The sequence below is a fragment of the Lepidochelys kempii genome, chromosome 12, assembly GCF_965140285.1.
Source record: "Lepidochelys kempii isolate rLepKem1 chromosome 12, rLepKem1.hap1, whole genome shotgun sequence".
In the NCBI taxonomy this organism is placed as follows: domain Eukaryota; kingdom Metazoa; phylum Chordata; order Testudines; family Cheloniidae; genus Lepidochelys; species Lepidochelys kempii.
This window is the reverse complement of record NC_136391.1, coordinates 9,862,038-9,869,617: the sequence shown is the minus strand read 5'-3', so window position 1 is coordinate 9,869,617 and position 7,580 is coordinate 9,862,038. Positions and strand designations below refer to the sequence as shown.

Below are 7,580 nucleotides of genomic sequence, written 5' to 3'. Positions count from 1 at the left end.
GACGCCGTTGCTCGAGCGCGCCGCGCAGGGGCTTCTGGTCCCGCCGTTGTGTCGCCATGGTTACGGGAGAAGCGGTTGGCAGCGGTTGAAGCGGAGGGAAGCGGGTGAGTCTCCGCTCCGGGAAGAGGGACTGGCCCCGAAATAAGGGGGGGGATCCCGGCCAGAGAGGGGCGATCATGCGGCTCCCCCATGATCAGTCCCTCACAGGGCGCGTTTGCCCCCCCCCCCGCGTCACGGGAAACGGGGGGAGTGTGACCCCCCCGCTGCCGGGAACAAGCGCTTCATGGGGGCAGGGTGACACCCCATAAGGGGTGGGAGAGGGTTATGCACCCCCCACTCAGAGGGGAGGGAATTTGCGTGACACTCCCACGGACGGGGTTCATGTGACACCCCCCGGGGCGGGCTCTGTACCCTACACACACAGGGGCATAGTTTGATTTCTCTGTTGGGGGGGGAAGGGGGCAACTCCAGTCAGGCCAATGGGGCGGTGCGCGTGGGGGGCAAATTTCGTGCCTGGCCCCAGGGGGAGGGAGGGAGGGTGAGGCAACTTTAACCATGATTCCAGGGACCACTTAGGCAACTGAAAACTCCAGTTTGGTGTTTGTTTGTTCTGAAGCTATCAGAGAATTTCTAAGTTAGGAGCACTGTGTCGAATTCCTACAAAAAGAAAGAAAATTAAATATTAAAAAAAAAATTAAATTAGACCCACTCAGCTTTAATACTAACATGTTCTGACATCTTGTGGCAAGTCACTTAAGGGACACGGATTAGGTTTAAAATTGTAATGTATATTCTTACTCAGATACGCTTACTGAAATCAGAAGTGACCATCATCATCGAGTCCGACCTTCTGCACCTTGCAGGCCACACCCACTCAGTCCTGTAATAGACCCCTAACCTCTGGCCGAGTTACTGAAGTACTCACATCATGGTTTAAAGACTGCAAGTTACAGATAACTCATCATTTACACTAGTTTAAACCTTCAAGTGACCCATGCTGTAGAGGATAGGGTGACCAGACAGCACGTGTGAAAAATCGGGATGGGGGTGAGGGGTAATAGGAAAGATCCAAAAATCAGGATTGTCCCTTTAAAATCAGGACATCTGGTCACCCTAGTAGAGGAAGGCAAAAAACAAAACACCCACTCAGGGTCTCTGCTAATCTGACCTGGGAAAAATTCCTTCCCAACCCCAAATACAGTGATCAATTAGATCCTGAGAAAGTGGGAAAGACCCACCAGGAAGATACCTGGGAAAGAATTCTCTGTCGTAACTCAGAGCCCTCCCCATCTATTGTCTTGTCTCTATCTGTTGGGGTGTTTTGCTACAGGCCGTCAATGGTGGGCCACATGCCATTGTAGGCAGTCTTGTCATACCATCCCCTCTATAAATGTATCATGCTTAGTTTTGAAGTCAGGTTTTTTGCTCCCACTGCTCCTCTTGGGAAGCTGGTCCAGAACTTCACTCCTCTAATAGTTACAAACCTTCACCTAATTTCAAGCCTAAACTTGTTGATGATCAGATTATATCCATTTGTTCTGGGGGTCCACATTGGTGCTTAACTTAAAGAACTCCTCTCCCTCCCTGGTATTTATCCCTCTGATGTATTTATAGAGAGCAATCATCTCTCCCCTCAGCCTTCTTTTTGTTAGACTAAGCAAGCCAAGCTCCCTGAGTTTCCTCTCATAAGGTAGAGTTTCCATTCCTCAGATCATCCTAGTAGCCCTTCTCTGCAACCAGTTTGAATTCATCTTTTTTAAACATGGGAGACCAGAATTGCACACACTACTTCAGATGAGATATCACCAGTGCCATGGATAATGGTTCTAACACTTCCCCGTCTCTACTGGAAATACCTCGTCTGGTGCACCCCAGGACTGTGTTGGCCTTTTTCCACGGCTGCATCACACTGATAGCTCATAGTCGTCCTGTGATCAACCAATACACCTGTCATAAAAATAAAGGGAAGGGTAACCACCTTTCTGTATACAGTGCTATAAAATCCCTCCTGGCCAGAGGCAAAACCCTTTCACCTGTAAAGGTTTAAGAAGCTAAGATAACCTCGCTGGCACCTGACCAAAATGACCAATGAGGAGACAATATACTTTCAAATCAGGAGGGGAGGGGAACAAAGGGTCTGTCTGTGTGAGGCTTTTGCCGGGAACAGATCAGGAATGCAGTCTCAGAAACTCTGTTAAGTCAGTAAATAATCTAGCTAGAAATGCGTTAGATTTCCTTTTGTTAAATGGCTAGTAAAATAAGCTGTGCTGAATGGAATGTATATTCCTGTTTTTGTGTCTTTTTGTAACTTAAGGTTTTGCCTAGAGGGATTCTCTATGTTTTGAATCTGATTACCCTGTAAGGTATTTACCATCCTGACTTTACAGAGGTGATTCTCTTACCTTTTCTTTAATTAAAATTCTTCTTTTAAGAACCTGATTGATTTTTCATTGTTCTTAAGATCCAAGGGTTTGGGTCTGTTCACCTGTACAAATTGGTGAGGATTTTTATCAAGCCTTCCCCAGGAAAGGGGGTGTAGGGCTTGGGGGGATATTTTGGGGGAAGACATCTCCAAGTGGGCTCTTTCCCTCTTCTTTGTTTAAACATGCTTGGTGGTGGCAGCATAGGGTTCAAGGACAAGGCAAAGTTTCTACCTTAGGAAAGTTTTTAATCTAAGCTGGTAAGAATAAGCTTAGGGGGTCTTTCGTGCAGGTCCCCACATCTGTACCCTAGAGTTCAGAGTGGGGAAGGAACCTTGACAACACCCAAGTTTCTCTCTTCCTCTGTCACTTACAACTGATAAATCCCCAGCTTATAGCAAAAATTCTTCTTCTTAGTTCTTAAATTTCATCCCATTTATATTACTTGCAGTTTAGAAGGTCATCCAGATGTTCTTGTACAATATTCCGGTCCTTCTCCATATTGGCAATACTCCCAACTTTGTGTCATTTGCAAACTTTATTAACACACGCCCACTTTTTGTGCTAAGGTCAGTAATAAAAATGTTAAATGAGGAACTCCACTAGTAACCTTCCTGCATTCTGACAGGTCACCTTTCAGTATGACTTGTTGCAGTCTCCCCTTTAATCAGTTCCTTATCCACCTTTCAGTTCTCATATTAATCCCCATCTTCTCCAGTTTAACTAATAATTTCCCCTGTGTAACTGTATCAAATGCCTTACTGACATCCAGGTAGATTAGATCTACTGCATTTCTTTGTTTAAAAAAAAATCAGGTATCTTCTCAAAGAAAGATATTAGTAATTTTGTTACTACCTCTTGAAAACAACAATTGAAACAATTGTAGAAAAATCTACAATTACTTTCTGTCATTTAGGCAACTTACTTTTTGCATTTCACTGAGCTTGGAAGAGGTCATTTAACTTTAGGAAACGGCTTAACAGCCCTTTCTTATCTTAATCCCCTGTTAATCAATCTGTTTATAAACAAAATTCTGACTCCCTGCTTCAGGGCACAAGCTGGGAGCAGTCTCCTGTCTCCTCTGCAGAACTTGTTATATTGCACACTCAGGCTGCCTTGCCCCACCCAAAATCTGCCCATGGTGACACCCCCATGTGTGGATGAAAGCTGTTCATGTGATACCCCCATATAGGAAGGAGAGTTTGGTACCCTCACCCAAAGGACAGGGAATTTGTGTGACACCCCATATGGGAAGCAGGAGATTAGGTGATACACCCCACAAGGGAGGGAGATGGATAGAACCCCCACAGAGTAGAGGATCTGTGGGGGACACCCCCATGAGGCAGGGGTATGTATTAGGTTAGTGTGAGTGAGATTCATACGACACGCCCAGCTGCTATTAGGGTATGTCTACACGACGAAATTAGGTTGAATTTATAGAAGTCATTTTTGTAGAAAGCGGTTTTATACAGTTGATTGTGTGTGTCCCCACACAAGTGCTCTAAGTGCATGTAGTCGGCGGAGTGTGTCCACAGTACAGAGGCAACCGTCAACTTCTGGAGCGTTGCACTGTGGGTGGCTATCCCACAGTTCCCGCAGTCTCCACCGCCCATTTGAATTCTGGGTAGAAATCCCAGTGCCTGATGGGGCTAAAACATTGTCGCGGGTGGTTCTGGGTACATATCGTCAGGCCCCCGTTCCCTCCCTCCCTCCCTCTGTGAAAGCAAGGGCAGACAATCGTTTTGCGCCTTTTTTCTTGAGTTACCTGTGCAGATGCCATACCACGGCAAGCATGGAGCCCGCTCAGCTAACTGTCACCGTATGTCTCCTGGGTGCTGGCAGACGTGGTACTGCATTGCTACACAGCAGCAGTTAATTGCCTTTTGGCAGCAGACAGTGCAGTATGACTGGTAGCCGTCATCAATGTAGTCCTGGGTGCTCTTTTAATCGGGCGCCTGGGCAAACATGGGAGTGACTCAGCCAGGTCATTTCCCTTGTTTCATCTCATGGCGATTCAATCCTACCGGCAGTGCGCTGTGTTTTAACCTCCAGCCAGCAGAAGATGATGGCTAGTCGTCATACTGCACCGTCTTCTGCTGAGCACCCAGGAGATGATGACAGCTAATGGTCGTACTGCACAGTCTGCTGCCAGCAAGATGTATAAAGATAGATGAAGTGGCTCAAAACAAGAAATAGACCAGATTTGTTTTGTATTCATTTTCTCCTCCTTCCCTCTGTGAAATCAATGGCCTGCTAAACCCAGTTTTGAGTTCTAACCTTGAGGTTTTGAGTTCTATCCTTGAGGGGGCCATGCAGTTTCTCGCAAAGCCACCCCCTTTGTTGATTTTAATTTCCTGTAAGCCATGTCGTCAGTCTCCCCTCCCTCTGTCAGGGCAACGGCAGACAATTGTTCCGCGCCTTTTTTCTGTGCAGACACCATACCACGGCAAGCATGGAGCCCTCTCAGATCACTTTGGCAATTAGGAGCACATTAAACACGACGTGCATTATCCAGCAGTATATGCAGCACCAGAACTTGGCAAAGCAATACCGAGCGAGTAGGCGACGTCACTGCGGTAACGTGAGTGATGAGGACATGGACACAGACTTCTCTCAAAGCAGGGGCCCTGGCAATGTGGGCATCATGGTACTAAAGGGGCAGGTTCATGCGGTGGAACGCCGATTCTGGGCTCGGGAAACATGCACAGCGTGGTGGGACCGCCTAGTGTTGCGGGCATGGGACAATTCCCAGTGGCTGCAAAACTTTTGCATGCGTAAGGGCACTTTCATGGAACTTTGTGACTTGCTTTTCCCTGCCCTGAGGCGCAAGAATACCAAGATGAGAGCAGCCCTCACAGTTGAGAGGCGAGTGGCAATAGCCCTGTGGAAGCTTGCAACGCCAGACAGCTACCGGTCAGTCGGGAATCAATTTGGAGTGGGCAGATCTACTGTGGGGGCTGCTGTGATGCAAGTAGCCCACGCAATCAAAGATCTGCTGATATCAAGGCTGGTGACCCTGGGAAATGTGCAGGTCATAGTGGATGGCTTTGCTGCAATGGGATTCCCTAACTATGGTGGGGCCATAGATGGAACCCATATCCCTATCTTGGCACCGGAGCACCAAGCCGGGGAATACATAAGCCGCAAAGGGTACTTTTCAATAGTGCTGCAAGCACTGGTGGATCACAAGGGACGTTTCACCAACATCAACGTGGGATGGCCGGGAAAGGTACATGACGCTCGCATCTTCAGGAACTCTGGTCTGTTTCAAAAGCTGCAAGAAGGAACTTTATTCCCAGGCCAGAAAATAACCGTTGGGGATGTTGAAATGCCTATAGGTATCCTTGGGGACCCAGCCTACCCCTTAATGCCATGGCTCATGAAGCCGTACACAGGCAGCCTGGACAGTAGTCAGGAGCTGTTCAACTCTAGGCTGAGCAAGTGCAGAATGTGCGTTTGGATGTGTAAAAGCGCGCTGGCGCAGTTTACTGACTCGCTTAGACCTCAGCGAAACCAATATTCCCACTGTTATTACTGCTTGCTGTGCGCTCCATAATATCTGTGAGAGTAAGGGGGAAGGCGTTTGTGGCGGGGTGGGAGGTTGAGGCAAATCGCCTGGCTGCTGGTTTCGCACAGCCAGACACCAGGGCGGTTAGAAGAGCACAGGAGGGCGCGGTGCGCATCAGAGAAGCTTTGAAAACCAGTTTCATGACTGGACAGGCTATGGTGTGAAAGTTATGTTTGTTTCTCCATGATGAAACCCACCGCCCCGGGTTCATTCTACCACCCTCCCCGCCTCCCTTCGATCACCGCTTGCGGAGGCAATAAAGTCATTGTTGCTTCACATTAATGCATTCTTTATTAATTCAATCACACAAATAGCGGGATAACTACCAAGGTAGCGCAGGAGGGGTGGTGGAGGAGAGAAGGACAAGGCCACACAGCACTTTAAAAGTTTAAAAAACTTTAACTTATTGAATGCCAGCCTTCTGTTGCTTGGGCAATCCTCTGGGGTGGAGTGGCTGGGTGGCCGGAGGCCCCCCCACCGCGTTCTTGGGCATCTGGGGGAGGAGGCTATGGAACTTGGGGAGGAGGGCAGTTGGTTACACAGGGGCTGTAGCGGCGGTCTGTGCTCCTGCTGCCTTTCCTGCAGCTCAACCATACGCTGAAGCATATTGGTTTGATCCTCCAGCAGCCTCAGCATTGAATCCTGCCTCCTCTCATCACGCTGCCGCCACATTTGAGCTTTAGCCCTCTCTTCAGCCCGCCACCTCTCCTCCCGCTCATATTGTGCTTTCCTGCACTCTGACATTGTCTGCCTCCACACATTCGTCTGTGCTATGTCAGTGTGGGGGGAGGACAGCATGAGCTCAGAACATTTCATCACGAGTTCATTTTTTTCGCCTTCTAATCTTCACTAGCCTCTGGGAAGGAGAAGATCCTGTGATCATTGAAACACATGCAGCTGGTGGAGGAAAAAAAGAAAAGAGGTAGTGGTATTTAAAAAGACACATTTTCTAGAACAATGGCTACACTTTCATGGTAAACTTTATTGTTAACATTACATACACAGCACATGTGCTTTCGTTCCAAGGTCGCATTGTGCCTCCCCCCACCACGTGGCTAGCCCCTCACCGGCTAACAGCAGGGAACATTTCTGTTCAGCCACGGGCAAACAGCCCAGCAGGAACGGGCACCTCTGAATGTCCCCTTAAGAAAAGCACCCTATTTCAAACCAGGTGACCATGAATGATATCACTCTGAGGATAACACAAAGAGATAAAGAACGGATGTTGTTTGAATGCCAGCAAACATACACTGCAATGCTTTGTTCTACAATGATTCCCGAGTATGTGCTACTGGCCTGGTGTGGTAAAGTGTCCTACCATGGTGGGTGGAATAAGGCTGCCCTCCCCAGAAACCTTTTGCAAAGGCTTTGGGAGTATATCCAGGAGAGCCACAAATGCCAGGGCAAATCAATCACTAAACATGCTTGCTTTTAAACCATGTATAGTATTTTAAAAGGTACACTTACCAGAGGTCCCTTCTCCACCTGGCGGGTCCGGGAGGCAGCCTTGGGTGGGTCTGGGGGGAGACTGCTTTCAGGTCCAGGGTGAGAAACAGTTCCTGGCTGTCGGGAAAACCGGTTTCTCTGCTTGC

The 7,580-nt window shown here is 48.2% G+C and overlaps 1 protein-coding gene across 4 annotated transcripts in view; it reads left to right on the top strand.

Moving 5' to 3' along the window:
- The window catches only part of DNAAF1 (dynein axonemal assembly factor 1), a 33,774-nt gene continuing 26,194 nt past the window's right edge, over positions 1-7,580 (top strand). For all 4 annotated transcript variants that reach the window (XM_073307513.2, XM_073307511.1, XM_073307510.1 and 1 more), the window contains exon 1: positions 1-104. The gene's annotated coding sequence lies outside the window, so the exon portion shown is untranslated. The remainder of the gene's footprint in view (positions 105-7,580) is intronic.